General features: G+C 39.1%; 1 non-coding gene across 1 annotated transcript; it reads right to left on the bottom strand.

The window, feature by feature from the left end:
* Positions 1–6,666: 6,666 nt before the first annotated feature.
* LOC141688170 (small nucleolar RNA R71) lies at positions 6,667–6,773 on the bottom strand. Its single transcript, XR_012561631.1, has one exon. It is a non-coding gene; the product is annotated as a small nucleolar RNA R71 (small nucleolar RNA).
* Between the last annotated feature and the right edge of the window lie 886 nt (positions 6,774–7,659).

A 7,659-nucleotide genomic window follows, 5' to 3' on the forward strand; every position in this document is an offset into this window, starting at 1 on the left:
ATCTATTATATCCTTGGTCCTTTGGACCACTGCTGGTCCGAGCATCTTGCGCTCTGTAACATCATCCTATCATAAGGAAGATCGACATTGTCTTCCCTCAAAGATCTCGTAAGGCGACATCTCGATACTGACATACGATCTATTGTCGTAAGAAAACTCAATCCGTGTTAAGTGAGCATTCCAAATTCTTTCAAGTCTATTGCACAGACTCTCATCATAGCTTCTAGCATTATAGCTTTTGCTTCTCAATACTCCTTCTTTTCTTGTTCGTAAGCGTTACTATCTTCCGTTCCTAATATTATACTGGTTATACTTTTGCTCGTTGGAGTTCTATAACCTTTTAATAACCACGTCAACCTTAGTATCACGAACGCATTAGAATCGGAATACCACCATACTTGGTACCACTTCATTTCTAGCTATTTCTATCTTCGAAAGCTTGATCCATTATATAGAAGTAAAGAAATTTGTTGAGAGATCACTATGATCATGAACACTTGTTATATTGCATAGTTAGTACAGAAGGTGGCCAGCCTTTAGTACTTGACAAGCAATTAAACAGCATGTGGTATCCTACTAGGCTTCTATCATACCAATAGATAGTCATTCGGCAATACCTCCCCTTCTGGAAGGGTTGTTCTTCTCAGCTTACATGAAATGAAAAGAAGAGAAAAGAACGAACTGAAGAGAATTGTATATATGTAAAAAAAATACTGCCACAAAATATCTGGCTTGGAATCTACCTCTGAACTATAGAGGTTTGTCATAGGAGAACAAAACATATACGTATATATATCAACATCAAGTATTATAGCATCGCATTTCACATGCCTAAATATTTTTGCTATTCCGTCCATCATTCTATGGACCCATGCTCTTGCTCGAGCTTATACACAATCACCTTTGAAACTCCCTCGACATCAAAAATCGAATCTGGGATTTCATTCTAGACATCATCATTATTAGAATTCTATGCTTGCATCGCAACCTTCCTCGTATTTTAATACGACCCTCTATTAATAAGAAGGAATAAATATTCAATAGGTAGATAATCGACTTAAATAGTCTACCAATAATAACTTATAAATCACCACAACCCCATTAGTGGTACCCAATCTCAACATCCATTACAATACAACTCTCACGGTTGTAATTGGCTCATTATTCAAAGAATCGTTGATGCATTACTATAGTCCACCACGGACCTACTATAGTCATTCGTTTTCCTTGGATCTTAATAGCTAACCATACGGAGTCCATAAATATCGTATCGAATTCTTCTAAGGAGGCAACATGATCACCGTTCATGATTCATGAAGAACACTCCTGAACTTGACGTACATATGACATGAAGCAGATAAAATTACAGAAGAGTTTCAATAAAAGCAACGATAGCAGGTTAATACCATTCTTAATCATATGTTTATATTAGGAGACATGCATCTCAAAGGTTCATTTAGTCATTTCGTAACATGGTCCTGGCTTATCTCAAGATAGTACCTTCTAAGATAGATAGCCCGCTCATGGCGATTACACGAATTAAACCTTTACCAAACTACTATTACGGTTGGGTATTGCACAGTCATCAGAAGGAATGTCAATCTTCCAAACCATAATACAACCTTCACGGCTTCAACTATCATCACTGTATTCCTCTGGCACGAGCGCCTATAATTATCCTCTTACATTTAAAGTGTCGACCACCTCTTTGGCCTTTCCTGATAGTAAAATTTCCTTACAATCAATGTCATTTTAACCACCTCCAAATAAATTTTCTACCTCATTTCCGATCACCGCTTGTGTGAAAATGCTCTTCCTTACGCTTTGGTAAAAAAAATATATCACCATTTTTCCATAAGTTATTGCCTCGGTCTTTTATAGGTTAACATTGTCACGACTGACTCTCGATCATACTTCAGACGTCTCTTATCTTGGGTCCTACTTGTTTTCACCAATCTCGACCTTCATTGGGTCAATCTATACTTTCTTATGGTTTAACACGTGCCCACCTGGCATTATTATAATTCACATTTCCTTTATCAAAATTTCTATTCTTGAGAACTTTGAATATTTCCTTTTTCCTTGTAAAACCTCTAAGGTTATCCTTGAATCGTTCCTCCTGTATTCCCTAGATACAGGGCATGTCAAAATACCATTTACTAATACTAGAACCATTGTCTATGTACTTCTGAAAAATTTCTCTACTGATCTTTAAAGGTTGTTGTTACCTTAGTCCGTTCCATACTACCCAAACTCATAATGTCCCTATTAAGGGTGAAATGCCATCCTTTATGCATCCCCCATGGTTCATCTCATGCTATTGAGGTTATGTCCTTAATTCCACCTTTAAAAAGGTACTTGCATCCTTACATGGATAAATCAAGTCATATATCCCTGATAAGGGTATCTTATTCAATCATTCCCATCTCGATAATATATGCCTAATTTCATAATAACATCTGTATTCAAAATGAGGTCAATCAATATGGCCTCCAAAAGATAACAACGGGTATCTACTTTTCTTTCCTGATTTATTAATGATAACAGGGATGTTCTGGAAGATATTGGTCATGTTCAACGTGAACTTCTTCTTAATACCTCCTTATTTACTTTTGTTGTTTATCTCAACAGTCATCTCAATGTTGGGATGTCTTTCATACTTGGTGTCTCCCTTTATGGGTATCATGCCCCCGGTCTTACACTTCACATTCTTGAAGGTCACTTCCTTCATCCAATTTTCCTAATTTCTTACTTTCTTGTCTCCTCAATCTATCTGCGTCTCATTGTTTATCCTTCGAACTATCTCAAGGTTTCCTCAAATCCTCCCAACTTAAAGGGGTTACAATATATATATCTCTTATGCCTTCAACCATCAACTTTAACTCATGGTGAATCACCCTCATCCTGATGATTACATACTTTTCTATTTCTATTGCTACGAGTCTTTAGGGTTTCCTCATACCCAACTCCCTTATCATTCCTCAAACTCTATTGCCTTTATATTCCTTTCCACTTCAGTTTCTTTTTATTTACCTCTCTCTTACAATCATTTCACGAACCCACTAATCATTGACTTCAAACATCACGTCGTTCTGGGATTCTTGTCCTTCAGACGAATCTTGGCAACTTTTACGATCTTAGATTCATAATTTATCATACTCGTTCACCTTTGTTCTGGCTCTAAAGCTTTGACACTATCTCCATAACCTTGGGAATTACTTTCTCGAAAACAATTGACTGAACTTTAATCAGTTAATCATAACCTCTGGCTCTGTGCCTTTCTTGGTCTTTCACCAGCGGGTGGCCTCTCTCTTAGGAAGGAAAGTGGAAAAATAGTCTTTTGCACTTCGTCAATCATTTAGAATCTCAATTGATTCCTCTATTTCCTTTAGCCAGGCTCTTGCCTTGACTGGGTCAACTTGTTCCTTGGAACTCTGAGAGCTTAGCGACTTAAAGGTCCAGAAAGATTTTCTCACCGCATTGTTTCCTCAGGGTGGTGGTTGGGGATAATAGTATAAGTTTTGTTTAGGCAGATCCATGGATTGCCCAATAGGAGTACCGTCCCGGTTCTCCCTGTCTTGCTCGACTTCTATTTCCTCAGTATGAAATGTTTCATCCTTCTCCCAAAATCAGGGTTATCTTATACGTTAAAATCCTTGTTTTTCATTTCATTATATTATGGGTTCTTTCTTTCTTGATGGCGACCTCCCTGACAATCACATTCAGGGTCTGCCCTAAATCTTATTCCTCGAACTATGACTTTCATCTAAGATCCCGTCCTTAAGCTCTTGAACGTTTGGAACCAAAATTCTGTAAGAACACCTCATTATTCCCTTATCTTCTTTCTCGGTATTAATCTCTTCTCTATTTGTTGGCTCTCTACCTTCATTCATCACTTTTTCTTGGCACAATATGATCTTTTCCAATAATTCAGGTTGTATTGCAATCTCAAACAACTTTTCGGTACCGGCTCCGGTTACCTTCACTTCTATTTCCATTTTCTCAAAATCTCTTATCAACTCTCCCAAAGACATTTTCATCTTGAGTCTCTCTTTTATACTAAGGGCATTAGCCACCATTTTGGCTTTCCCTGGATGATAAAGAATCTCATAATCGTAATCCTTTATTAGCTCTAACCACCTCCTCTGGCGCATGTTGAGCTCTTCCTGCGTGAAAATGTACTAGAGCACTTATGGCTTATGTAAATCTCGTACTTCTCTCCATACAAGTAGTGCCTCAAATCTTTAGGGCAAAACTATTGCCACGAGCCCAAGCTCATGGGTGGGGATATCGAATTTTATATTCCCTTAGTTGTCTTGACGCGTACACGATTACCTTGCTGTGCTGTATAAGAAGCACCCTAATTCCTTATGTGAAGCGTCACTACAAATCAAAAAAAATATCTCCTTTTCCATCTGGAAACGCCAACATAGGGGCCGTCACCAACCTTTGCTTCAGTCCTTAAGAGTTGTTCTCGCATTTCTCTGTCCATTCGAACTTCTCAGTCTTACGAGTAAGCCGCGTTAAAGGGGCTACTGATAAGTGGCATTTTATACCACTTAGAACGTCTTAAAATGGCTTAAATTGGTGTCTTGAAATCAAGTATTTTGTGTATTTGATGCGTTTTTCTAGTGTTTATGCATTTCAGGGTATTAGTTGCATTTCGGAGGAGGAATCATCAAGAATAAGCCTTGGCATGTGTTCACCATTGCGAGAGGAAAAGAACGGGCAGATTACGGCGAAGAAACGGAGCAAACCTGGAAATTTTCCAGTAGGGTCCTGCGCGCCCGCGCAGCAATGCTGAGCGGCCGCGCAGCAGCCTTGCGCGCCCGCGCAGAAATGCTGAGCGGCCGCGCAGGGTCGGGGAAAATAATATATTGTTTTAGACTTCTACTTCTGTTTGGCTTCCAACTTCTATGTAATCTGAGTTTTATGGGACTATTATATAAGTAGATTTGAGACGTTTTTCACAGAGTATTAAGAGGGGATTATGTTTTAGATTGTGTTTTTGCAAGAAGCGAAGGAGATAAGGAAGAAGACCGATTTAGCACACAGCAACGAAGAGGAAGCATATATTCTTGTGATTCTTGTTTCGTTGTAACGTTGGATGCTAGTTTTCTTGCTTTGACTTATTTACTCTTGTGACGTACTCTGTTTTAATATAATTAGTTTAGTTGTTATTTTCTTGTGTTCATTTATCATGATTTCATATGAACCCATGATGGCGATAAGTTCTATTATGGGCTAATCGTGATCATGGGGTTGCAACGGATTTACTATGGAATTCTTTAGTTAATTGTTTAATACTTTAGTGTGTGATGATTGCATGATATCTAGTATTGGTTGTGCGTATTCGTCTTATGTGCGTCGCGAACATATAAGATAGGGTGTTAATCTCTTGTGAAGTGACGGTGGATCTTGAGATTTAGAACTTGCCATGCTAGCATAGGTTCATGTACGTTGTGCATGATTAGTGGGTAACTCTAACAGTTTTATTTGCCCTATGTAATCAAAAGGAATAACTTGTGCTTAAATCGTTGTGTTGTCAATTTCTGTAGACATATAGGAACTCAACATAATTGATGACTATTCAATTTCTATCTTAATTGTGGATGTTTGGTAGAATGGTATTAGTACAATGAAAGTTGGCTTTTATCAGTTTTGTGTTATTCGATTAATATCATCACTGTCACATGCTAAAGGTAATAACTATGGCTATAGAAGGAAGTTATAATGAAGTTGTGATCTCATGAGTGTTTTATTATTGATAAATTGAAGTGTTAGTTAAGTGGTTAATTAAGTAGTTAATTATAGTTAATATTTAATCAACAATTTTAAGTGTTATTATCTTAACATTGAGAAGTAATCATACATTGGTGAGTGAGTTAAATTAGACAATAAATTAGTCTGAGTCTCTGAGGGAACGAACTAGAAAGTATTCTATATTACTTGCGAACGCGTATACTTGCGTGAATATTAGTGCGTGATTTCGCCCTAACAAGTTTTTGGCGCCGCTGCCGGGGACTCGGCGTATTTGTTTAGTTTATGTACTTACCATCATTGGTCATTAGGACTCAGTGATTAGGACGTAGTAGTTAATTACTCTTTTCGGTTGTGTTTCAGGTACTTTAGCAAACGTTTATGCAAACTCGTTCTCGTGCTCGCAAGAGGACCTTAGATACAGCTGAGGAGAAAGACGAAGTTCTTGATACACCGGAGAAGTTAGATTTTGAAGATTCGGATTCAGGAACTGAGCAGAAAGAACCAGTAAACATGGGAGATCATATTGTTCAAGCTGATCCAGCTCTTATGGATTTTTCTCGGCCTAAAATTGATGACATTCAGTCAAGCATCCTTCATCCGGCTATTCAAGCTAACACCTTTGAAATCAAGCCGAGCACTATTCAGATGGTGCAGAATTCTGTTTCTTTTGGAGGAGCGGCAACTGAAGACCCCAACATGCACATAAGGAATTTTGTCGAGATCTGCAGCACTTTTAAGTATAATGGCGTGACTGATGAGGCTATCAAGTTGAGGCTTTTCCCATTCTCACTGAGGGATAAGGCTAAAGACTGGTTACATTCTGAACCAGCTGGGTCAATCACTACGTGGCAAGATCTTGCGTAAAAGTTTCTGGTGAAGTTTTATCCAATGGCAAAGACTGCTGCTATGAGGAGTGCTCTTACTCAGTTTGTGCAGCAACCTACAGAATCTATGTGCGAGGCTTGGGAACGCTACAAGGAAATGTTGAGAAAATGTCCATATCATGGAATGCCGGATTGGATGGTAATCACTGGTTTTTATAATGGTTTGGGGGCTCAATCTCGGCCCATGCTCGATGCAGCAGCTGGAGGCGCCTTATGGGCTAAAAGCTATACTGAGGCGTACAATCTTATTGAGACGATGGCTGCAAATGAGCATCAAAACCCAACTCAGAGGATGACAACAGGAAAGGTAGCAGGTATTCTGGAAGTTGATGCAGCCACCGCTATTGCAGCCCAGCTCCAAGCGCTATCAATGAAGGTTGATTCTTTGGCTACGTATGGAGTTAATCAAATAGCTATGGTTTGTGAGCTTTGTGCAGGTTCTCATGCTACGGATCAGTGTTCTCTTGTCAATGAATCTGTTCAGTATGTGAATAATTATCAGCGACAACAGCAGCCTGTGCCAGCGAAATATCATCCTAACAACAGAAATCATCCAAATTTCAGCTGGGGAAATAATCAGAATGCTATTCAGCCACCATATCAGCAAGGAGTGAGTAAACAGTTTAACCCACCTGGATTCCAGCAACCACAGCAGTATGCTACAAGACAATCATATCCTCAACAGGGAAGTGCAGCTGCACCTACTAGTGCTGATTTTGAGGAACTTAAGCTGTTGTGCAAGAGTCAGGCAGTTTCTATCAAGACCTTGGAAAATCAAATCGGTCAATTAGCCAATGCAGTGCTCAATCGTCAACCTGGCACTCTTCCCAGTGACACGGAAGTACCAGGCAGGAAGGAAGCTAAAGAGCAAGTCAAGGCTATTACCTTAAGGTCTGGAAAAGTAGCTGATGCTGAAAAGGCAAAAGAAGTCGAAGCTGAAGTTCGAGATGAAGAATCTAAGCAAAGGGAGAAAGCGGCGGAAACCAAGGAAGACTACTGTTGAACACACTCT

This window comes from Apium graveolens, chromosome 9, assembly GCF_009905375.1.
Source record: "Apium graveolens cultivar Ventura chromosome 9, ASM990537v1, whole genome shotgun sequence".
Classification (NCBI taxonomy): domain Eukaryota; kingdom Viridiplantae; phylum Streptophyta; class Magnoliopsida; order Apiales; family Apiaceae; genus Apium; species Apium graveolens.